Raw genomic sequence first — 23,966 nt, 5'->3', positions numbered from 1 at the left:
TTTGCCCATTTTTCTTTTGATACATTAGTTGTTTTCTTATTGATACTGTCATTATACACGAAGAATATTAGCCCTTTGTCATATTGCTTGTAAATATTTTCCCAGTTTGTCATTTACCTTTTAATTTTACAAAAGTTTAGCTGTACGTGGTCAAGGATATCAGTATTTCTCTTGTAATTTCTTCGTTTCTAAAGTTCAGGAAATGCTTCCCTGTCCAGACATTATCTAAAATATTTACCTAAGTTTCCCAGCCATGTTAGAGTTTCAAGTTTTATATTTTACTCTTTATCTATGTGTATGATATAAGGATCTAAAGAGATGGGGTTTCCCCCCATTTTAAAATTGGTTTTTCCCAGCACATTTATTCAATAATTCCTGTATTCCTCATTAATTCCTTTAAAGCAGTGGTTCTCAAGCAGAAGTGATTTTGCCTCTCAGGGACATCTGACAATGTCGGGAGACCTTTTTGGTTGTCATAACAGGGATAGGAGTGTTATGGGCAGCTAGGGGCTAGAGGTGGGGATGGCGCTGACCATTGTACAATGCATCCCTCGCCCCCCACAAGAAAGAATTATCCAGCTCAAAATGTCAACAGCGTTGCTGTTGAGAAACCCCTATTTTACAGTTTATTTTAGACTAGCGGGCCTTCACCGTATTAGATATTAGTTGTCCTTAAATATGGAAACCATAGCTGCTACTCACTCCAGAACCTACTACGCAGAGTTTCCGGTGTGAGAAACAACTCAGTCCCAGGTTAGTGCCTACCTCTCCTGGGGCCGTTCTTTCGTTTTTCCAAGGAGGAGGCCATTTTTGATTACTCTTTCTACATACACAACGCATCTCCTGACTGGAGGTTTCATGGCCTCTCCGCGTTCTGGTTTTCGTGTGTACTCTGCTCTCGATGGTGCGATCGGTTTTCCTGATGCCTCAGCATTCCCACTGGCAGGCAGTAGGCACCCTGCAGAGGCCAGCTGCGCAGTGTGGTAGGCTGGCGCCCGCTACACGTTCCTCTCTCTCCGGCCCTCCCTTGACTGTGACCTAGTGACATTCAGGCGCACCACGAAGCCCCCTCCCGCCCTTCGCGTGTGCCCTCCCCTCCAACCGCTAGTAGCGCGGCCGGCCGGCAAGGGCTCACTCCCTCTGCGCCCCACTGTGTGGTGGCGCGGCGCCCGGGGATCCCCACCCACGTGGTCCCCCGCCTGTCCTGCCGCCTCCCTCTAGGACTTGTGGAAGTTGTCAGTCTCTTTCACTTTCATACGCCCCTTCGCGGTGTTGTTCCACGCGCGCACCAGATTCATCAGCCCCCCCCCGCCCCCGCAAAAAAAAAAAAAAAATCAGTAACAATTACTCCTTACACTTGGCGAGGAGGTTGGGCTGCTCTAAATAAGGACGGAAAACCCCACGGAGATGCCCTTGGATGCTCACGGGCTGACGACGTGGCTGTGGCGACGGGGCCCCACCTTTTTGGACTCACTTGCGTTGCCTCGTCTTGCCCGGGACAACGCTGCCCGGAGCCCCCATCCGAAGGTGCGGGTCCTGTCCCAGCCCCGTGGGACCTCCCAGGACCCCGCCTCCCAGCCCGATCCTGGCAGTGGAGGGAAAGGCGTCTTGCGGCTCCCGGGCGTCATTTCCCAGGCTGTCCCGAGCTTGTGCTCCGGAGGGAAGAGCCCCTGCCGGTGTCTTGGTTAGGACACTGCGGAGTGTTAGTGTGCCCTAACCCCGTCCGCACCGTCCAGTGTGCCTTTGAGTGACACTCAAGAAGGGAGAGTATGGCTCCATTCCCATTCTGTGTCAGACGCCCCCCACCGCGCCCGCCATCGGAGAGTCCACCGTGGGGCCCTGTAGGGGTCCCTGCTCTCGGGGTTGGTGACCCCTTCTCTGCTGCATCCCTTGCAGCTGGCCCTTTCCCGTGCCAACCCCATGGGGGTATCATGGATCCCACCCATGCAAACTGGTGGCTCCATGTGAAAAACAGAAGGGGTGGGATGGGGGGAGGGGAGCGCTTTCATCCTGACCCCCCAAAACACGAGGAGGTTTCTCAGCTCCTTTGAGGCTACAGATCTCCCAGTCAGTGCCTGGGCACTTTCAAGGGCTGCTACCTACTGACATGTTGAGAGTGTCCTTAGAATTAAATTGTCACAAAACAAAGCATTTAAAAGACAAAGTTGAGGCCAAGATTGCTCTCCTACTTGTAGATCCTAGCCCCTCAGAATTGATTGGGACCCCCTAGAGAGGGAGTCCCCTCACAGCAGGGGCCACTCTTGACCACCACGAACTTGTCAGGTAGGCAACCAAAAATCTGTATCATTTAGTGCTTTTTGGGTTCTGATAACTACATACTCCTCATTTACCAATTTTACTTAATTAAATTCAACAGGGGAGGTGCCTGGCTGGCTCAGTCGGAAGAGCATGTGACTCTTGATCTGGGGGTCGTGAGTTCGAGCCTCACGTTGGGCGTAGAGATTACTTAGATAAATAAACTGGAAAAACTTAAAAAAAAATCAACAGGCACTCCTGTTGGTGTCTTCAAATGAAAACTCCTTCACTGTAGAGGTTTTGGCAACCTCTTCTCATGCCTCCTGGAAATCTCTGGACCATTTATGATGGTCACTGGTTGCCCCTGGGCTTCTGATGAAAGAAAACTGCCCCTCTCCATCTCATGTTATACTCCATCGAAACCTCAAATGACTGGCTACCTACCCGGCTGTCCTGGAAATAGAGATTCTCACAGATCCTGAGCCTGGGACCCTCCATACCCAGCTGCACGTTATGCTTTGGATTAAAACAACACTCCACAAGCTTGCTATGTCTACTGAGGCCTCCTAAAGACAAGATGGAGCCAAACCTGGACCCTCTGGCATATTCCCCCTGCAGGACTTCCCCTGTCCTCAGTTTCTTGCCAGACACCAGGGTGCTAAAGGAGGTTACCACTCCTCCAGACCCCTTGGCTACCTGGAGAACCTCCTGGGATTAACCGAGTAAATAGCAGTGGGGGTTCATGGCCTGTGCGAATGGCACTACTAGCCATCACACAGGCTGGAGGTCAGTAGAATGTTGTTGCTTTCTATCCCTCAGCCAGAATGTCCCTGATAAAGAATGGGACCCAAGAAACAACATACTTGGCCAAACATCAGGCTGTCATCTTAGCGCCACATATCCTGGCCAGTTATGGCCCCATCCTCACATTTATTATAAGCTGTTGGGCCATTGCCTAAAAATTATCTCCTTCAGGGAAAATATTTTAGAAATCTCTTGCCTCACAGATAGCCAAAATATAAATTGAAATCACACATGCCTCTGCATGTATTAAGGCCGCAATACACGGCTTTGCCAGGACACTCCTTGTTTCTTTCAGAGTTACAGACATTACTGGTAGTAACAAGACACACATTTTCACTTTTCAAAATACATAATGCTGGACTCTTGAAAGAAGGTAGTCAATGGAACTTTCATGATAGGTCCCAGGTAATTGGCTTAATGGAGAGACATAAGGTCTTCTCAGACAACTCCTTTGCAAACACTAGTGCAACAAATTAAAGTTCTCCATCTTGCCCCAGGCCTTAACTTATTTTTTTTATAAAGATTTTATTTATCCATTAGAGAGAGAGACAGCATGAGCGGGAGAAGGGGCAGAGGGAGAAGGAGAATCATGCTCTCCACTGAGCAGGGAGCCCGACTTGGGGCTCAATCCCAGGATCCTGGGCTCATGACCTAAGCTGAAGGCAGACATTTAACCCCCTTAACTTATTTTTATAAAAGTTCAATCTTATCCCCATCTCATAGGGCTGGAGGCCAGAGGAGGGGCACATACTCTCCCGGGACTCATTAACCATAGATTGTCCCACCAGCCAGAAAGCTTGCTTCTCTGATGGGGGACCAGTTTGAACCTAAACTTCCACCAAAACCTAAAACAAAACCCTGTCAGGTGTGGCTGTTGACTGTCGGTCTGGTTACTGCTGGTCTGGGTGCTTTCACTGGTTTATAGTCTGGAGACTCACTCAAGCGGATACCCAATCCCACATCCCAGACAACATTGCCCTGGCCCAGAATCTCACAGCTAGAGATGACATGGCCCCGGATGATGTTGCTCCAATCCAAGATCTCACCAAATTGGAGGTGACTTCACTTCTTACGCTAAAATCTCCACCCCAGGAACACCCATGGCCCACCTCTCCTATGGCACAAAGTGGACACAGGCTATTTTGTGCTTTTCTGCCTGAGTTTGCTGTCTGCTTTAGCCCATGATTCTCGTAAACTCCTTACTCTCTGCTAAAACGTACACCCAACACTTCCATGCCTCAAAGGAAATTTGGTACATGTTACTAAAACTAATGGAGATTCTTGCTTTCCTCAGGAGGCACCTGCCAGATATCTGTCACCCCCACCCCCTGGGGAGAGGATCACCCACTCCCTGATGCCTTTTCCTTTTCCTACTCACCCCTCCCCCAGATTTCCACCATAATCTCTTGCCTTGTGTCTCCGACCATGACCACCACAACCACTCTTTCCCCTTGGTTGAGCACAACACCTCTTTCTCAGGTACATTATGCTCTAAACGATGACACCTTCAGGTACTACTGTGGCCCAAACTCAGAGACCCAAAACTTTATGTATGTGTCCATGTTGCCTCCCCTGCATGTTCCCCACTTCAGCCACACCCCACAGAAGCAGCCAGCGTCGGCACTGGTGAGGAAGCCTTTCTCAAACAAAATCCAATCGTAACTGCCAACCAGCACCTTTCAGCAGCCCTCTCACATCCTTCCAAGGCTGCACGAAACATTGTCCCTGAGGCAACAATCCATGAGTCTCTAACCCAAATGGTAACAGACTGGCCCTCGACTATTTACTAGCCAGGGAAGGAGGGCTTTGTCCATTCAGGGTACTTCCTGCTATATGACATTATTAACTCTGGGCAGGTACAGGCCAGACTACAAGGAATGGGCCCAGAGGTAAAGATTTCTCATAATGTAACCAACATCTTCCAACAGATTCCCTTAAAATAGGAGATACCTGGTCTCTTCTGTTGGCTGTTGCCCACAGAGTAGGGTGCCTGGTTGCACTTATTCTCATCAGATGCCCAATAGGACTTTTCTGAGCTGTCACCCTTATCAAAGTTTGCCTTCCAGTGGCTAAGTCAAGCTGTCCCACTCACCCTTAACATCTCCACAACCCAGATGCAAGTGTTAGCCATCCCAGTTAGTATTGTTAATGATGTTGAGGCACCGTAGGATCGATTGCATTATAGCTTTTAAAAACTTAATACTAAAAAAATAAAAAAAAAAAAACTTCATACTTTTCCGATGCCCCAGCATCCCTACTACCAGGCTATGAGTACCCTTGCCCTGGCAGCCAGGTGCACCAGTGTGATAAAGCTGGTCCCTGCCACGAGTACGCCTTCTCACCCTTCCCTGACTGTGACAAAGTGACCTTCAAACGCACCAGTGAAATGCCTTCCCTTCTTTTATTTGTGCCCTCCCTTCTGACCCCCGATTAAAGCACTTGCACATGGGTTCTCCCTCTCGCTCCACTCCCCTCTCGTGGCTGGAGTGGGCATCCTCCCATGTAGCCCCTGAGTGGAATGCCATACCTCCCTCTTCGAGGACCTGTGCGTACAATCAGTTTCTTTCACTTCCGTACTTCTCTCCATGGTGTTACTCTGGGTCCACACCTGACTGACCAAACCAAACCAAACCAAACCAAACAAAAAATCATTTTGGGGCGCCTGGGTGGCTCAGTCGGTGAGCATCCGACTCTTGATTTTGGCTCAGGTCATGATCTCAGGGTTGTGAGACTGAGCCCCGCATTGGGTTCTGTGCTGGGCATGGAGCCTGCTTAGGATTCTCTCTCTCTCTCTGCCCCACCGTGCCCCCATAAAAATAAAATAAAATAAATAAATAAATAAATAAATAAATAAATTTTTAAAAACCCCATTTTAAGTAATATAATTACTCCTTACACACATGTACCTGTGGCTTCCCTAGTCAAGTTGCTTTCCTTGCACGTTAGCGTCAAATCATTCCAAATATAGCCTCCATATTGGGTTTTAAAAGATGCAGCCGGTTTCTGATGATGCAATAATTGACACATGGAAACAATTTTACTTTTGTAACTTAATGCAGGAATCTGTCTTGGGACTCTTCAGTTAATTTGTTTGTTGCTTTTTGTAAAAAAAAAACACATTTTTATTACTGAAGTTTATGATGTACCTTATGTATATCCTTTAAGTCTATGATCTACTTTGACATATGTTAGGACAGCCCCCTTATTGACTCCCATTCTAGATGAAGTTGGAATCTTACTGAAATTTTATGAAACCTACATAAAGCCGGGGTTGCTAAACTTTAATGTGTACTAGAATCACTTGGGGAGCTTGGTAAGAAGACAGTTTTCTTGAAAACTTCCCCCTCCCTCTCTCGTGATTCTGTTAAGTCTGGGTTCAGCCCAAGAATCTGCATTTTAATAATCATCAAGGGATGGTAAGGCAGTCATCCCTAGACTCCATTTAGAGACACACTGCTGTGAGCAATTTGCACAGAATTGACAACTTCTTACAGTCTTTTCATTTATTTGGATCTTCTTTTTACCTTTTAGCAAAGTCCTTCCTTCAAATGTTACATCTTGCACACTGTGAATTTTTTTTTCCTATTATATCTTGTAATTGTTATTGCTAGTACACAGAAAGGCTATTGATTTTTAGATGTTTGTTTTTTATCCAGCCACTTGGTTAACTTCTCTCATTAAATCTAATAGTTTTTCAGTTAAACTCTGTGCATTGGTGAGGCGAGGGGGAGATTGGCACATCAGCTCAGCACCAGGGCACACTTGATTTTGCCTCCTTCCTAACATTATACCTATCATATCTAGTTTATGTGTCACTGCATTGCCCAAAGCTTTCAGAACATTGCTAAATAAACACTCAAAGAGCCCCCCCCCCCTTAATTTGTTCCTGACTTTAAGGGAATGCCTTATTATGGTTTCACGGTTAAGAATGGTTCTGGCTAGGGCGCCTGGGTGGCTCAGTTGGTTAAGCGACTCCCTTCGGCTCAGGTCATGATCCTGGAGTCCCGGGATCGAGTCCCGCATCGGGCTCCCTGCTCAGCGGGGAGTCTGCTTCTCCCTCTGACCCTCTTCCCTCTCGTGCTCTCTATCTCTCATTCTCTCTCTCAAATAAATAAATAAAATCTTAAAAAAAAAAAAAGAATGGTTCTGGCTATTGGTTTTATTTGTATTTTTTTTTTAAGATTTATTTATTTACTTTAGAGAGAGAGTGGGTATGAGGCCAGGGAGGGGCAGAGAAAGAGGGAGATAAGCAGACTCCCTGCACAGCAGGGAGCCTGCTGCAGGGCTCGATCCCAGGACCCCAAAATCATGACCCGGGCCAAAACCAAGAGTTGGACACCCAACTGACTGAGCCACCAGGCGCCCCGGTTCTGGCTATTGATTTTAGAAAGATCTTTCTAAATTTATGGAATTAAAATTTAAGGGAATAGTTTACTAAAAAAAAGAAAAAGAAAAGGGAAATAGCTTGCTGTTCCTGGTCTTCTTAATGCTGCTGCTGCTGGGACGTTTTTAAATAAGGAACGGGCGTAGGAACTGTAGGGAGGAAAAAGGCTTTGTTCTTACGCCCTCTTAAATTCTTCACCTGGGACCCTGTAAATTGGGTTGATGAAAGGCAGATGAACAAAGGAAAACAAAGTTTAGTAGCATGTGAATTCCCACTTACACCGGAGGACCCAGGGTTGAGTAACTCAAAAGAAAAACAAATTAGGGGTCCGTATATCTAACTTCCCAGGGGAGGAGAAGAAGGGGCACTTCTGGAAAAGCAGACAACTTTTTGGGAAGACTTGTGGGCCCTTGGGAGAATAGACAGGAGACATGCTAGTGTGTGAGTGAGTGTCTGGGTGTAGAATCACTCCTGGTGGGGGATTTATGACAATTGATTTCTTTGGGGAGGCTCTTCTTATAGATAGATAAGGAATTTCAGGAACTCCAGTGCCTTTGCCCCAAAACAATTCTTATGTCAAAGAGGTATGCTTTGGGGTGGCACATCCTGCCTGATCCCCTTCAAATCTTAGTGCCTTTCAGTGTCTATTTAAGGAGTAAAATTGTTTTTCCTTTTTTTTTTTTTAAAGGATATAAAATTTCTAACCCGTCGAGGCTCCTGGGTGGCTCAGTTGGTTAAGCATCCAACTCTTGATTTTGGCTCAGGTCATGATCTCAGGGTCCTGGGATCGAGCCCCACATTGGGCTCTGCCCTCAACAGGGAGTGTGCTTGAGATTCTCTCCCTTCCCCTCTACTCCCCGCCTCTCTAAAAATAAATAAATCTTTTTAAAAAGTTTCTACCCCATCTTTACCCTTCTGAAATAACTCATACTTAGTTGTGGCTTATTCTTCTTATTCATTTATTCTGAATTTTATTCCCTACAGTTGCAATCTCTAACTGTGAGATATTTTCGTTCTAAAAAGTAGCTTGCCTGCCAAACCACAGTTGTCAAAACCAAGGTTTTAAAGATTAGGGTAAGGCACTGACTTCAGTTTTGAATATGAACTAAATTCAGTAAAGGGAAAGTTCTAGGAGGCAAGCTCTTCCAAAACAAACCAAATTTGTTGATATTAAAACCCATGCAGAGGGGCACGTGGGTGTTTCAGTCAGTTAAGCGTCTGACTTGATTTCGGCTCAGGTCATGATCTCGTGGGTGGTGGGATCGAACCCTGAGTTGGGCTCCACACTCAGCTGGGGGAGTCTGCTTGAGGCTTCTGTCTCTCTTTGTCCCTGCCCCTGCCCATGTGTGCTCTCTCTCCTTCTCTCTCTCTCCCTCTCTCTAAAATAAATAAATCTTTTAAAAAAATAATAAAACCTGTGGATAGGTAACTTTTTTCCTGATTCACATTCTCTAATTGATCAGAAAACATTTTTGTGGTTTCATAATTCACTGAGAGACTGAATATGCTTTGAAATCTCCCTTGTTTGTTTTTACAAATTTGGCTAAATATTCCTTAAACTATGGTCATTTAAGAAAATTATTGAAGTACCTACTGGCATGTTTTGAAGAGGCTTCCTGATGATTGATCCACATATAGGGAAGGCAGAAGCCAAGAGATCTTTCTGATCCACTCAATAGATGTACCTGTAAGATCTAAAGACAGCAATAATTGTTGTCTTATTTGTTTGTTTAAGGGCATAAGCTATGGATATGTAAAAAAAAAATCAAGAATTTGTAATTTTTGGTAAAGAATTATAAAACTTGATGAAGTTTTATATCAAAAATATTTATTCTGGGGCGCCTAGATGGCTCAGTCGGTTAAGCGTCCAGCTCTTGGTTTCAGGTCAGGTCCTGGAATTGATCCGCACAGGGGCCTCCCCGCTCAGTGGGAAGTCAGCTTGTCTCATTTTCTCTCTGTCCCTCCCCCTGCTCACACACGTGTTTTCTCTCTCTCTCTAACATAAATAAATCTTTAAATATATTTATTCAAATATTCAAATCCTTATTCAAAAATGTGAGAGATGATATCTTTTTATTCAGAAATAAAATTAGTCTATATGTTTTTTGGAGATATACTCATCAGTTTTTGGTATCAGAAATACCCTACTTTCAAAAGAATTTGGGTAGCTTCCCATAGTTTTCCATGTTATAATATGAGTTGGAACTAGAGTATAATATATTTAGCTTTAAAATGGGCTTTTCCTTAGAAGTTTGAAACTGTTAAAGGATAATATTTAGAATTTGGCAAATTCGTGACTCTCCTGCAGATATAAAAATGAACATGTGTTACAGACTTTATTGTAGGCATTAATCAGTGAGGGAACCAGGCAGATGTTATAACCAGTTCAAAGAGAATTTTTTTAAAAATTTATAGATCAACAGTGTTGAATTATAGATTAGCAGTATTGAAATGAATGAATAAGTGAGCAAGTGGAAGCAGAAGTGGGTTTTTCACAGGGGAATCAGTTGAACTCCCACCAGGCAGAATAGAATCTGCATGTCCGTAGATAAGAATGATTTTGTCTTGCTCTTGGTTACTTAGAATTTACAGTTGTAAACTACCTCATGTGCAGAACCCTCCCGGCCCTCTCAGACAAAATTCATGACTTCCTCCTCCGTTTGCCCATAGCACTTCATTCATGCCAATTACATCACACTTGTTGTATTATAGTTAACTAAGAGTACTTCCTCCTCCGTAGATCATAAGGTCTAGGGTTCTTGTTGCTCTTTACAGTTTCCAGCACCAGGCACAGTGTCTGGCATGAAGGAGATCTGTGTCGTAGCATCACAAATTACTTTAATTTCCTCTGCTTCCATGAGCCCTTTTCACTCTCTCTCACCCTTTCTTTATCTTCCTGGGTCCTGGCTTCTGGGTGTGACTAAATCATCAGCATGAGATCTTACCACCCAAAAGCATTGTTTTCATTGGATTCACGGTTTCAGCCTCTTCATATCTATCCGACAGGGCTCAAAGAGAGAAGCAAAACCACAAATGGAGATAGACAGAGATATATATATAGAGAGAGATATAATATATACATGATTGATTACAGGGATTTGAATTGAACACAACTGTAGAACCGGTTAAACTGTGCATAGCTGTTTCCCTTCCATGCTTGAAGTCCACTGGGTAGACACTGGGAAGGAACAGATGCATGAGAAAGGGGCGTGAGGGAAAGTGAAGGCAGACTGAATCCCATGAGCACACAGTGGAACTCATGAGCATGAACCGGAACCCACGAGAACAGACGGGGACCGAGTCCGTTCTCCTGACTCCAACCGTGATGAAGTGGATGTCCCACCCGAGAAGCCGGTGCCTCCCTCATGGAACGAACACACTCCTGACCCAGCAGTTGGAGAAGCTGAGGGGGATCTGGGCGGAGGCGAGCAGCTGCAGACCCAGAGCTGCCCTGCAGCAGGAGGGAGCCCGCAGATGACCCGCCATGTGTGGGAGCTACAAAAGCACCTGCCCCAGCCCTCCGACATAAAAGCAGAAAGGCTCTGTGCACCTAAAATCATTCCCAAATAAAGCTTGTTTGTTTTGTGTTTTTTTTAATGGCTCCTGCTTCACTTTCACTTCCAAATCTCTCTCTCTCTTTTTTAAAGATTTTATTTATTTATTTGACAGAGAGAGACACAGAGAGAGAGGGAACACAAGCAGGGGGAGTGGGAGAGGGAGAAGCAGGCTTCCTGCGGAGCAGGGTGCCCGATGTGGGGCTCGATGCGGGGCTGGATCCCTGGCTCGATCCCTGGACCCTGGGACCATGACCTGAGCCGAAGGCAGACGCTTAACGACTGAGCCACCCAGGCGCCCCTTACCTCCAATTCTCATGTGAAAATATTTCTTGTAGCCCACTCTTAGCCAGAAACCTACAGGGAAGGTAATTCTGGAAAACTTAACAAAGCCAGCACAATATCCATGTGTCTGATTCCGAAATACCTGAGGTTTACTCTGTGAACCGAAAAATCTGAAATATGGGCAATATTTTGCCAAAAAAGCCACTGTGGGCTGGTGGTGAGGGAAAACCCTTCATAGATTGGCTGGCAATGGAATTGGTTCCAGAAAGATGGGTTAAGAATTCCATGGGGGAAGGCTAAGACATCCCATGGGAGACAATCACGATTTACAACAGAAGACCCTCAGTCGCCAGTAAAAGGCATAATTATGCTGAGTTTATTGTCTTTCCTGGGGTGAGATAGATTTGAGAAAGATTATCAGTAAGATTTCAAAGCAAAGCCATCTAAATTTAATTAGAACATCATCCGTGCATTATAGTTCATTGAGTTTTTTTTAGGAAGTGGTGAGTGTAATAAAGGATAATAGAGTTTAGTAGAAATGTAGTGGGCAAGAGCGGGGACTCAACCACTTACTAGCTGTGTGACCCTGAGCAAGATGTTAAACCTTTGTAAGCCTCTGTATACTCATTTGTAAAATGGCAGTAGTAATGGTCTCTACCCCACCGGGTTCTTATGAGGACTTGAGAATTCATATAAAGTGCTTTGCAGAATATTAGGTGCATAGTATATTAACTGCTGCCAATATCTTATCATCATCGTTGTGGTCGCTCTTATTTTATTATTGATCTAGGAAATGCTTTCCACGCATGTTGATTTCCAGAGTCTCAGTAATACCTTTGTCCACTCAAAGCGGCAGGCCAATTTAGCAAATGGGGCCAACGTTGACTGTCAGAAGAAATTTGCTCTAGTTATTATTATTTTTTTTAAGATTTTATTTATTTATTTGACAGAGACACAGCGAGAGAGGGAACACAAGAAGGGGGGTGAGGGAGGGAGAAGCAGGCTTCCTGCGGAGCAGGGAGCCCGATGCGGGGCTCGATCCCAGGACCCTGGGATCATGACCTGAGCCGAAAGCAGACGCTTAACGACTGAGCCACCCAGGCGCCCCTCTAGTTATTTTTAATGCTTCCTTTAGTTGCTCTTGTCTTCTCAACCCCAACCCCAAAATGCATTCCTCCACTTCCCGGTAGAAGATCTCTTTCCTCTGTCTAAGAAATGGGCCTTGCCGCTTTTCTGATCCCCTGCTCTACCAGACATTGGGTGAGGATGGTTTGAGAGCCCAGGGTGCAAACGGCTGGAGACACAGGCACCCTACCGGTCAGTGATGTGGGCAGCAATGGTCCTCCACAGGGAGGAATGAGGTGAGGTTAAAGTGACTGATGGCCTTCCCGAAGCAGGGGTTAGGGACTTGTTTTATGAGGCCACAGAAAAACAGACTGATGTCCACCTCAGCCATGGGTGTCGTCCTATAACCATTAACAGGAGCTGGTAAGCCTTCGTCGGCCTGAGAGAGAGAACTGGGTATCTCTTGATCTTGTTGAACAATTATAAACAAAGAATGGAATGTTATCCTTTAATTAAAGAGCTATTCTAACCTCTTTCTTTATCCTGATTATCATTGAGTTTCCATAAATCTTTATCTCCTCTAAATCTGCAGTCTCATTTTCTTTCCCCCGCCCCCCATCTTAATTAGGTTTTCTGGTTTGTGGCCATTTTAACTGGAGAAAAATCACTGAAGTATAATTTGGAAATGATAGTCCCTTCTAGTTTTAACTACTCAATTCCAGTATTGATTGGATCCCCAGAATGTACTTTCATTTACATACCTCTCTTTTAGAACAAAATCTATGGATCCCATCAATGCGGTAACTTTTTCTCCTTTACTGAGCCCAAACTCACATTACTCCAAATGCAAAAATTCCCTCAGTGGAAATAAATTAAAGGGTTTCTATTTATTGAAAGGTGTGTCCTGCAGGTACTACCTCGGATATGTTTCTAAGAATGAAACGCCATCAAGCATTCTTTCTGCTTTCGCCTCCAGACCCCCAAAGTATTTCTTGAATCCATCTCTTTCATGATCTCTCCACAGCTCCTGCTTCGGTTCAGGATGTGGGTGTCTCTCTCCAGGAACACTGCAGTAGCTCCCACGCCCCCCCCCCCCCGATATTTCCATACTGCAACCCCACTGAAATCCTCTTCACTGGCAAAATAGGTTCCAAACTGAATCATGTTTCCAAGGCTTTGTTCAAGCTCTCCCTCCGCCCAGAATGCCCTTTGAAGCTTTGTTTGCTGGTGAATTCCTTCAGGACCATTTTAAATGTTAACTCTTCCTTTAATCTCTTCCCAGCTCCCTCAATTGGGATTATGCATGCTTTATTTTGGGCTGGGTAGAGCTTGCTGGTATTACAAAAACTGTTCATTTGCATTTGTAATTATTTCATTGTGTTTGTCTTCTCTAGATGCCCTGGGGGCAGAATCCTTCATAATTGTACCTAACCCACTCACTACCCAGTGCAGTACCTGAGGCAGGGAGGCACTTGGTTAATACTTGTTGAATGAATGTAAATACGATCTTGTTTTTTTAGCTGGGTATATGAGAAAGGAAGACATAATAAAGAAGACAATTACTTGGATATTTTTCTGAAGAAACTAGAGAAAGCTGCAAGTAACTGGTTTGCAATTTAAAAGAAATGGGCTATTCATTCACTGCTAGAGGATGAAATTCTGGGCTCCCAACACACACTTCTCTCTCTTTCGAAATGCATAGTGCCTAATGTACAATGCATGTCTTGGAGAAAGAAAAAAAAAAAACTTTTTTTTTTTTTTTTGCTGTCCCCAAAAAAGAAAACCAAAGAACAAAATGGTACTTCTGAGAAAAACTTAGCTTGTGCAACCTAATTTTGAATTACAGTCATGGTTTAAAGTTTTGGGGTTTTTGTGTGTGTGTGTGTGTGTGTGTGTGTGTAAGATTTTATTTATTTATTTGACAGAGAGACACAGCAAAAGCAGGAACACAAGCAGGGGGAGTGGGAGAGGCTTTCCGAGGAGCAGGGAGCCCAAGGTGGGGCTTGATCCCAGGATCCCGGGATCATGACCCAGCCGAAGGCAGCCGCTTAACGACTGAGCCACCCAGGCGCCCCTAGTTAAAATGTTTAAAGCAGGTCATTTTGACCCAACATGCTCTTTCCTCTCATTCTTTTAACATCATCTAGAATGCATCAGGATCATGCAGCTGGCTTATCTGGATGGCCTGTCGGGACAGTACCCATTGTGATTCTATGCGTTAAGATGCCAAAATTTCTTTGTCTCCCAAATCAGTGTAAAGCATCTCTTTATCTTTATAAATCTATCATTTAATACTCATCAGGAAATAAAATTGTGAGTGCTCGTGACCTCTAACTGATTGCCAGAATATGTTCTGGGGTGTTTTATTGGAGCTTATTCCCATCGCGTCAGCCCCTTCAAGAACATTCACTGTTGTGGTCTCTCCACGTTGTCTCGCCTTGGTCAGGTGTGGATTTTGGTGAGGTAGCAAGGACAGGGCACACCCTGGCTAGCTCACTGTTCCCAACCAGAGAACTCCCAAAGAGGTGTGAATAGAACATGGGCATGTGCTTCCTGTGGCCTCCTCGCCTTTCTCTACCTCCCATGTCTTTATGTTTCTGGAGAATACTGTAAACACATAGTGAATTTAATTCTCCGAAAGCACTGCCTTCACCTTATTGCTCAATAAGGTGATGTACTCCCCCACCCCCCCACCCCCCCACCCCGTTACCCAAGAATGTATTTCCCCTCATCCCCCTCCCCAAGCCAGGGTGGCGGGCTCCTTACAGCCTGGCTGCAGATGCCTCCCCTGCCTTGCCTCCCACCTCACATCTCCCCAACCAAATGCTCCTCACCATCAGCCCCGCTGCCCCACAGATTCTTCTCCACAAATATTTTCTACTCCCTTTTCAGTTTCTCTGCTGATAGCCTTGTGTTCCGTCTCAGTATGTTGCAATTATATTCATCCTCCAAGGCGCCGCTCAGATGTCACCCTCTCCACAGACCCTGTCCTCACCCCCACAGTCAATTACTCTTACTGTGTAGACATAGATCTTCGTTTTCAATGTATGCACAGCAGTCATCAGCTTACTGCTTATGCCGTAGTTATTTGTGTCCACATTTATGTTCCCTTGAGCCAAGGTTCCTGCTTTTGTTTTACTCTTTTAATTCCTATATTTCCCATTTCCAAATATAGCATCTTTCATTCATTCTTCACCAGATACTCATTGAGCACCCTACTATGGGCCAGGCCTTGTTCTAGACTCTGGGGATAAAACAGGAACAGAAGATAAAATTTCTTCCCTCATAGAGCTTACATTTAGTGAAAGAAGAAGGTCTGATTATAAAATAAATGGATAGGGGCGCCTGGGTGGCTCAGTCGTTAAGCGTCTGCCTTCGGCTCAGGTCATGATCCCAGGGTCCTGGGATCGAGTCCCGCATCGGGCTCCCTGCTCGGCAGGAAGCCTGCTTCTCCCTCTCCCACTCCCCCTGCTTGTGTTCCCTCTCTCGCTGGGTCTCTCTCTGTCAAATAAATAAATAAAATCTTTAAAAAAAATAAAATAAATGGATAAAATATAGTACAAGGTGCCATGGAGAATAAGGGAGCAGACTGGTGCAGGGAGTTCGGGAGGTAAGGGGTAAGGGTGATTAAAATCGGTTTTCAGGAAAGCCTGCCCCACGAAGGTACCATCTTGGTGAAGATTTGTGGGCGTGAGGGAACAGTCGTGTACATTTGTGGGGGGAAGCGCAGGGAGGGTGCCGGGAATATCCAAGGCCCTCATGGAGGCCAGAGTGGCCCGAGCCAGGGGGAGGTAGGGACCAAGTCAGAGGGGAGTGCCCTCCGAGGTGGGAGCCTGGGTGTTTAGCCTTGGCAGGGTGTTTGAGCTAAAGAATACCATGATCTGATTTGTGTTTTAAAAGGATCTCCCTGGCCGCTGTGGTGAGACTTAGCCAGGATCAGGACCGTTTTTAGATCAGGTTTTCCTGGCACGTTGAATGTGGGTGTTGGAGAAATTGAAGTGTTTAAGGCGACCCTGAGGCTTTTGGTCTGAGAAATAGAAGGATGGAGCCGCCTGCTAATGGAGAGGTAGAGACTACAGGTTTAGGGGAACGAGATCAAAAGGACATCAGCATCTACCGACGTTTAAAGGTGCCCACAGTTCATTAAGTACAAGATTTCACATGTACACGTATGGGGAGAAAAACCTGGAGGATGGACATTTAACTGTTAACAGTTAACTGTTTCGGGCATGGCATTGCTGGGGGCTTTCACTTCCCATTTCCTAACTTTTAATTCCACGTGCATGCAATCCCCTAAGTCGAGGTGATTTGAGGACAACAAGATGTGTGAGATGTGGCCCGGGCCTTGGTGTGTGTAGGAAGAGGGCAGAGTGCAGAGCAGGTGAGGTAGGGTGATCGTACCTCATAAGTCTGCCCACATCCCAGGCCTCGGCTCACAGCTTTGCACATTTCTTTCTTCACTCACCAGAAAGTTCAAACCTTGGAGGCCAACTCACAGTAACAATCAGTATAGACATGTGTTCACGGTGGGCTTAAAGTAACATTATTTGCTTAGAAAAATCCTTTCTTGTCAGTAACTCCATTCAGACAACCGTATTATAGGGGCGCCCGGGTGGCTTAGTCGGTTAAGCGTCTGCCTTTGGCTCAGGTCATGATCCCAAGGTGCTGGGCTTGAGTCCCACATTGGGCTCCCTGCTCAGCGGGGAGTCTGCTTCTCCCTCTGCCCCTCTCCCTGCTGTGTTCTCTCGCTCGTTCTCTCTCTGGCTCTCGCTCTCACTCTCGCTCTCTCTCAAATAAATAAATAAAATCTTTAAAAAATAAAAATTAAAAGTTAAATGAAAAAAAATTTTTTAAATAGAAACATGCCGGTCCTCTTAGCGGCACACTTGCAAGTCCTTGTTGGGTTGTGTCGCAGCTCTACACGCTTCATGTCCTTGGTTAACTGTGGGGCCACCTTTATTGGTGACTTTCCTCATTTTGCTCCTAATCCTGAGACACACACTTATTTATACCCTGAAACCTTGTAATGCTTCCGATTAACATGAAGTGACCCCGTCTGTGGGCATGAGGGGTTGGGGAAAACCGAGAAGGTTGATAATTTATGAGGTCTGTTTCAGGGGGTTTTCTGGACAGGGAACTGTACGGAATGAGAAACTGTATTAGGTCACCCTGCACAAGGTGTGTGTGGCAGGCAGCCCGGCTGTGGAAGAACAGGCATCAGGCAGTTTACGTCTTACGAGGCCCTGGTTTCCATAGTTCTCATTCTGGGGATGTGGTGGTTCTGAGTGTTTGGGGGAGTTTGGGTTCTGAGTTGTTGATTCATTCTTCTGGCCGTGGGAAGGATGCAAGATGATGTACGACCTTCTTCAGCACTGGTCTGAACCCTCCAAAGCAACCTCTGCTCCCATCTCTTTCATGTGGTTTTTGTCTTTCCAAAGAAGTCATCAGTATAATTTCTAAGAGACTGCTGGGAGGATTTTTGTACGAGGTCATACCCTGCTTCACTGACAGAATATTAAAAGCCTAGCCTACATTGTCTTTCAAGTTTCTCACCGAATTCCTAAGTAGTCACCGTTAAGCTGGAATAAATCTGTAATTCTTGTTTCTCTTGGATCACAAATGGGCAGGGCATCAGTGAGATTTAGGACAGCTACTTATAATAATAGACTTCTAATTATTGAGTGCTTGCCGTGTGGTTACCAAAGAGCCTTATTATATGTGTTAACTCCCTTAATCCTCGTGGCAGCCCTAGGAAATAGGTACTATTATGATCCCATTCTTTAGATGAGAAGACTGAGGCTTAGGGAGGTTAAGCGATTTGCACAACATCACCCCGCCACTAAGTGACAAAGCCTGGACTTGAAACCAGAGAACCTGGATCCAGGACACATGTTCATGGTTCTGGCTGTGGTCTGCATTCCCACTCTAATGGAGGCGGGACGAATTATCATTAGGGCCATCACCTTTGGTATAAGGCATCCACCGAGCAGCTGCTAGTCTGCTGGCCCAGGACATTCAAGTTCAGGGTTTGGCATTTGATGGTCATGTGCAGTAGCCTAGCATTTCTAAGTCTTAGCGTTCTACCACTAGCCGTATAAGATTCTGCCAGAGTCTCCTTCTCAGGGTCCCCATCTCTTAGACTTAGTGGACTTCTCTGTCCTTTGGGGATTTCTTGTTTGCTCTGGTTTGTTTTGTGCTTGGTTGTTTCTTTTCACTGCACCAGGCCTGAGTTGCAAGAGGGAATCAGCATCCTGAGGAGTCACAGTTTGTCTTAGCACTTGGGGCTGGGACTCTGGGTCAGAAGAGGCTGCCGTGACGCTCTTTCAAAAGCTGTAGGCTAGGGACTTTTAGGCACGAGGATTTCATTTTCAATTAGCTGTGGTCAGACTGCTTTACCGAGTTGTTGTGTGTTTGTGTTTTGCCTTAGGGATGGGAAGGCATATGAAGTAATTGCATATGGCGGAGGCTCTAGAAAAGGTTCTTTAGAGCTGCTGAATCAGGCCTGTCAAGAGTAAACACTTCATTGTCATCTATAAAATAAAATTAATAATGTTACCTAGCCTTTTTCAGACCTCCCAGGATACCGTGAGTAATCATTTGATTCCGGGTCTATAAAATGCAGCTAGCTCTTTAGGGGGAGGTATGGGTGTGTATTTGTAAAACCTTCGTAAAAATTATATATGAAAGGGTAGTCACTGCTAAAAAGTAAGGAAGCCATTCCCTGGCCTTAATTCTTCCACCTCGTTAGAGAAACCACCTGTTTGCTTGGAACATCTGATTCAGCAGGGCAGAATTCTGTGCAATTATTCTTGCCTAAGAATCCATGTACCTCTCAAAGAGCTCATGGACAGAGGGACTTTGTAATTTTTATATGGAATAATGTGAGGTATTGGATAAGATATTTGGCCTGTAAACAGAGCATGTGAATGCATTTAGAGTATCTGAATGTCAGCTAGAATAAAAGATTCAGCTGTTGTAACAAGAAACCCAACAATAATGTGGCTTAAAAATGAAGTTTATTTTTTTTCTCACATAAGAGTCCAGGGTGACGGTCCCTTATCATCGGAGGAGGAAAGGTTTATGAGAGCCAGGCCATGCTCAGCATAGCTTCTTTCTTCTGCTCATCACCATCTCAGCCCATGGGAAATGAGTGTTTGAGAGCTGTGTGCGCCAGGCCAGGAAGATCCCACTGGCAGGAATTTAGTCACATGGTGACTTCACAGCCCACAGGGGTTAGAGCAGTCAAAGGCCTAGCTATTCTTCGAACATGGAAGAATGGGTCTTCATAGACAGCTAACATTCCGGGCACAGTCGGTCCCTCTGGCCACCAGATATCATTGAACACCCTGTTTCCAACAGGTAAAACACTCTCTCTTCATCCCAAGCGAGACAAGCAAAACCCATCCATTAATGCACCACCTGAAAGTTCTCGGTCTCTGGGTAATGCACAGTCCTTCCCATCAAGCTTGGATGTGATTCCTTCATGGTCTGGCAGCCTGTGAACTGAAAGGCACGTGATCGTCCCTCTACAGTCATACTCACACTCAGTGTACAATGGTAGAGCAGGGGGTGGAAAACCACAATTAAAATTGCCATCCGAAAAAGAGGAGAAGGAAATGCACACAGCTGCCCCCTGCCCACAGCCATGCTGGAATCCCAGAGCAGGCAGCGGGAAGGCTCCCTGCCCTACAGAGGGAGATTCCCCGATGGGACCCTGATTCTGCTCTTCGGGAGGACCCCCTTGTTCCTGGCTCTGTGTGTCCCTTGGCCCTGCCCCTGGGGGGGCATCTTCCTATCCTCATTATCCGAATCTGAAGTGGGTGTTGGGATCTGCCCTCCTTGGTGGCTGTCCAGCTTTTGCGGCACCTTGCCTGCCGGTGCAAATTTAGAGGTCTGCGAGTACAGCGGTCACAAGGTTTTATGGGCTTGGCTGCAGTACCTTCACAAAACCCACAGTTCCCTTGGAAACTCCATTGGCTTCGGATCTGTTAATTTCCAGGCAGTTCACATACCAGCAGTCTCACCCCAAGTTCTTTCCAAGTCATGGCTCTTGGGCCTGCTTTATTTCTTTGCTTCCATGCTTTTCTCTCTCAAATTAATGGCAGCCGTATTGGGGCCTCGGAAACAAAAGACTTTGGAAGGAGGGCAACATGCTTTTCTCTCATCTCTAATCCCATGCTGTATGAGGTGTAGAAGCCACGGGCCTTTCCAACCCTTCAGGGCCCCAGATTTCTACACTCTTCCCAGTCTTTTGGCATCTGTCTCTTTGCAAAGCCTTCTATCCTGCCCTAGGCTCGTCTCTTTCTTATAATTCGTACTAAGAACGAGAACAGCTAATTCATACTAATATGCAGGCTCTTTTCAATCATTTCTCGTAAAGTTATAAGTGCAATCGGAATGTGATCTGCTTTCCAAGTCAGACATATCAGGGGACAGTTTTGTTTTCTTTCTTTTCTTTTTCTTTTTTTTAACGAATCAAGAAACTTTGTTCACACAGACCAGATTTTCCTAAGACATTGTCCCTACGTCGGTTTCTTTTAACTGTGGTAAAATATCGTAACATAAAATTTACCATGTTAACCAATTAAGTGTGTGATTCAGTGGCATTCAGTACATTCCCACTGCTGTGCAACCGTCACCACCACCCATCTCCAGAACTCTTTTTGTCTTGCAAAACTGAAACTCTGTCCCCATTAAACATTAATTCCCCATTGCCCCTTTTTCCCCAGCCCCTGGCAAGCCATTCTACTTTGTCTCTATGAATTTGACTACCAAAGAAGTCCCCTAAAACTGCAATCATACACTATGTGTCCTTCCGTCACTGGCTTATTTCATTTTATATGATGTCCTCAAGGGTCATCCGTTTTGTAGCATGGGTCGGAATCTCTCTCCTCTTTAAGGCTGAGTAATATTCCGTTTGTATGTATGTCTCACATTTTGTTTATCCCTTTCCCCATTGATGGGCATTTAGGTTGCTTCCACCTTTTGGCTATTGTGAAAAATGCTGCTGGGAACATTTATGTGCAAATATTTCTTCAAGTCTCTGCCTTCAATCCGTATGGCTTCATAGCCTGAAATGGAAGTACTGGATCATATGTTAATACCTGGTATAATGTTTTCAGGACCCTCCACACTGTTTTTCACAGCAGCTGCACCATTTTCTATTCCCAGCAGCGGTGCACAAGGGTTCCAGTTTCTCTACATCTTCGCCAACACTTGCTATTTTCTGGGTTTTTGTGTGTGTGTGTGTTTGATAATAGACATCCTAATGGGTGTCTTTTTTTGATGTGCTATTGTTCTTTTACTTTTTTTATTATGGTGAAATATATATAACATAAATTTTGCCATTTTAACCATTTTTAAGTATACAATTCAGTGGCATTAATTACATTCACAAAGTAGTACAACCATCACCACTCAATTTCCAAAACTTTTTCTTTTCCTTTTTTTAAGATTTTATTTTTAAGTAATCTCTCCACCTGTCGTGGGGCTTGAACCCACAACCCTGTGATCAAGAGTCACATGCTCCACTGACTGAGCCAGCCGGGTGCCCCCTCCAAAACTTTTTCATCATCCCATTGGTGAAGTGTTTAAGAGTCAATTTTAGACATTATGACAATTGATCCCTAAATGCTTCAGTATGTGTCTCTAGAAAATAGAGACCTTTTCCTCTATAATACAATATTATTACCGTATGATACTCTACTATTGTGATATGAACACTAGTCACTCACATTCCCCTGGAGAGAACTTACAAATAGGGTCACACTTCCTTGAAAAAGGAGGCTGCTAATTTTAGTGGAGTTGAGCATCCACTTGCCCAGGGAGAATGGATTCTGGTGCTTTACCAACCTACAGCAATAATGCACTAAAGGCTTCACTGATTCACATTAAACGAATTTTGGTGGCTGGTGATCCTGGGAGTTTGGTGCAGTGTCTCAGTGATGTTATCGAGGCGTCCGTTCGTTCCATCTTCTGCCCTGCCACCCTCAGTATGTTGTCTTTGGATCCTCATTTTTGTTGTCTCCTGGTTACACGATGACTAACACGGCACTAGGTATCATATTTTCACAACAGCATCCCAAGTGGGAAGGGAGAAGAGTGAAAGAAGCTTTCCATTACCAGGGATGCAAACCCTTCTCATTTGCTCTTCAGCAAGTAGAATTCCCCTTGACTCTCATGGGCCAGGTTCAAGGGGTCTGGAAAGATACACATTGCAAGACTGACATAGCTATGATTGGCTTAGACCAGTAAGGACTTACATCAGTCAGGGCTGAACGCATCCCAGTCCTGATTAAAACTAGACAGTCACCTAAGAAAAAGACGAGAAATGACTGGTGTGTTGGCAATAAATCTGCCACACAGGCAACATTTTTAAATATTGTTAAAGCTAGAAATGGACTCTGGGGAAATTCTTAGAAATTCTAAGAAAATATCAAATTGAAAACCTGGTAGGAGGGGCTTCTTTCTGGGATTATTCCATGAATGGTGTGGGGACAGTGTCTACCATCTGTTTCTGAGAGAAAGAGTTCTCTGGGCCACTAGCATGAGAGGGTCCCTGCAGTGATCTATCAATGGAATGATGGTAACTGCTTTTAGAAATCAAGAGAGCACTGGGGAGAAACCAGTCACCATGGTTCTACTTAGAAATCATCATGTTCTTTTGGAGATGGTAATATTTTACGGAAATCTTTTACTAATTAATATATTGTCTCTTGCCAGTACTCACGAAAATCATTTCGTGAGGCAAACTTGACCTCATTGATTCAAAAATATTGTTCACATCCAATTAAAGAACATCATATGTTTTAGGGTGACACCAGGTCACCCAAATTATGCTTTCCCAAACTTAGGATTCAGCAAAAGCAAATTTTTACTGTCAGCATAATGAGCTGGTTGTATTGCAGATTTGTATCTGAGAGCCTATAAACATTTTAGCAAAACAAAACAAGTAGTCCTTGTTATCACCCCTTATTATTGTAAATGAATTACAAAATAACACAAGGCTTTCACATTTGCTCATGACACGACCGGAAAATAACTTAAGATTCCCAAAAGGTTAAAAAAAAAAATCAAGGATGCTCTTGGTTCATAGATACTGTGACAATCCCAGTTATTAGTGGGTGACTCGTTAATCTTTCCTGTTCCATTCCAGCTGGCCCTGAGAGCAGAAAGAAAAATTGCTTTGGCAGGGAGCTCATTTCCTGATAAATTACAAAATTAAAAAAAACAAAAAACAGATAAAGATCCCGAACGTCACTTGTAGTGGAATATGGTTAACATTTATTGAAAAGCCATCAAATGCTAGGCAGTTATCAGTGCTTTCAGTGTATTTCCAATGGTCATAAAAACCTTCTGAGTAAGTACCATTATTATTCCCACTTGACTGACGAAGAAACTGAGGCAGAGAGAGGGATTAACAACCAGGCTCGCCCAAGCAGTAGTGGCAGAGCTGAAACCCGAAGACATGGTCATCTGGCTCCAGAGTCCTTGAGCTATAGCTGCCTCCTCACTATGACCTTAGCTTGTGCAAAATCCTTCTGACTCATAACAGGTAAATCCTTTCCAGCCCCAGAAAAGATTATCTTAACTTGGGGACACTTTATTATAAGTGGTTT

General features: G+C 44.8%; 1 protein-coding gene across 6 annotated transcripts in view; it reads left to right on the top strand.

The window, feature by feature from the left end:
- TMEM150C (transmembrane protein 150C) overlaps positions 1-23,966 on the top strand; it is a 67,065-nt gene that overhangs the window by 21,257 nt on the left and 21,842 nt on the right. The window lies entirely within an intron of this gene.

The sequence above is a fragment of the Zalophus californianus genome, chromosome 2 (genome assembly GCF_009762305.2).
Source record: "Zalophus californianus isolate mZalCal1 chromosome 2, mZalCal1.pri.v2, whole genome shotgun sequence".
In the NCBI taxonomy this organism is placed as follows: domain Eukaryota; kingdom Metazoa; phylum Chordata; class Mammalia; order Carnivora; family Otariidae; genus Zalophus; species Zalophus californianus.
The sequence above is the reverse complement of the archived record's forward strand: the minus strand, read 5'-3'. Positions and strand labels throughout refer to the sequence as shown.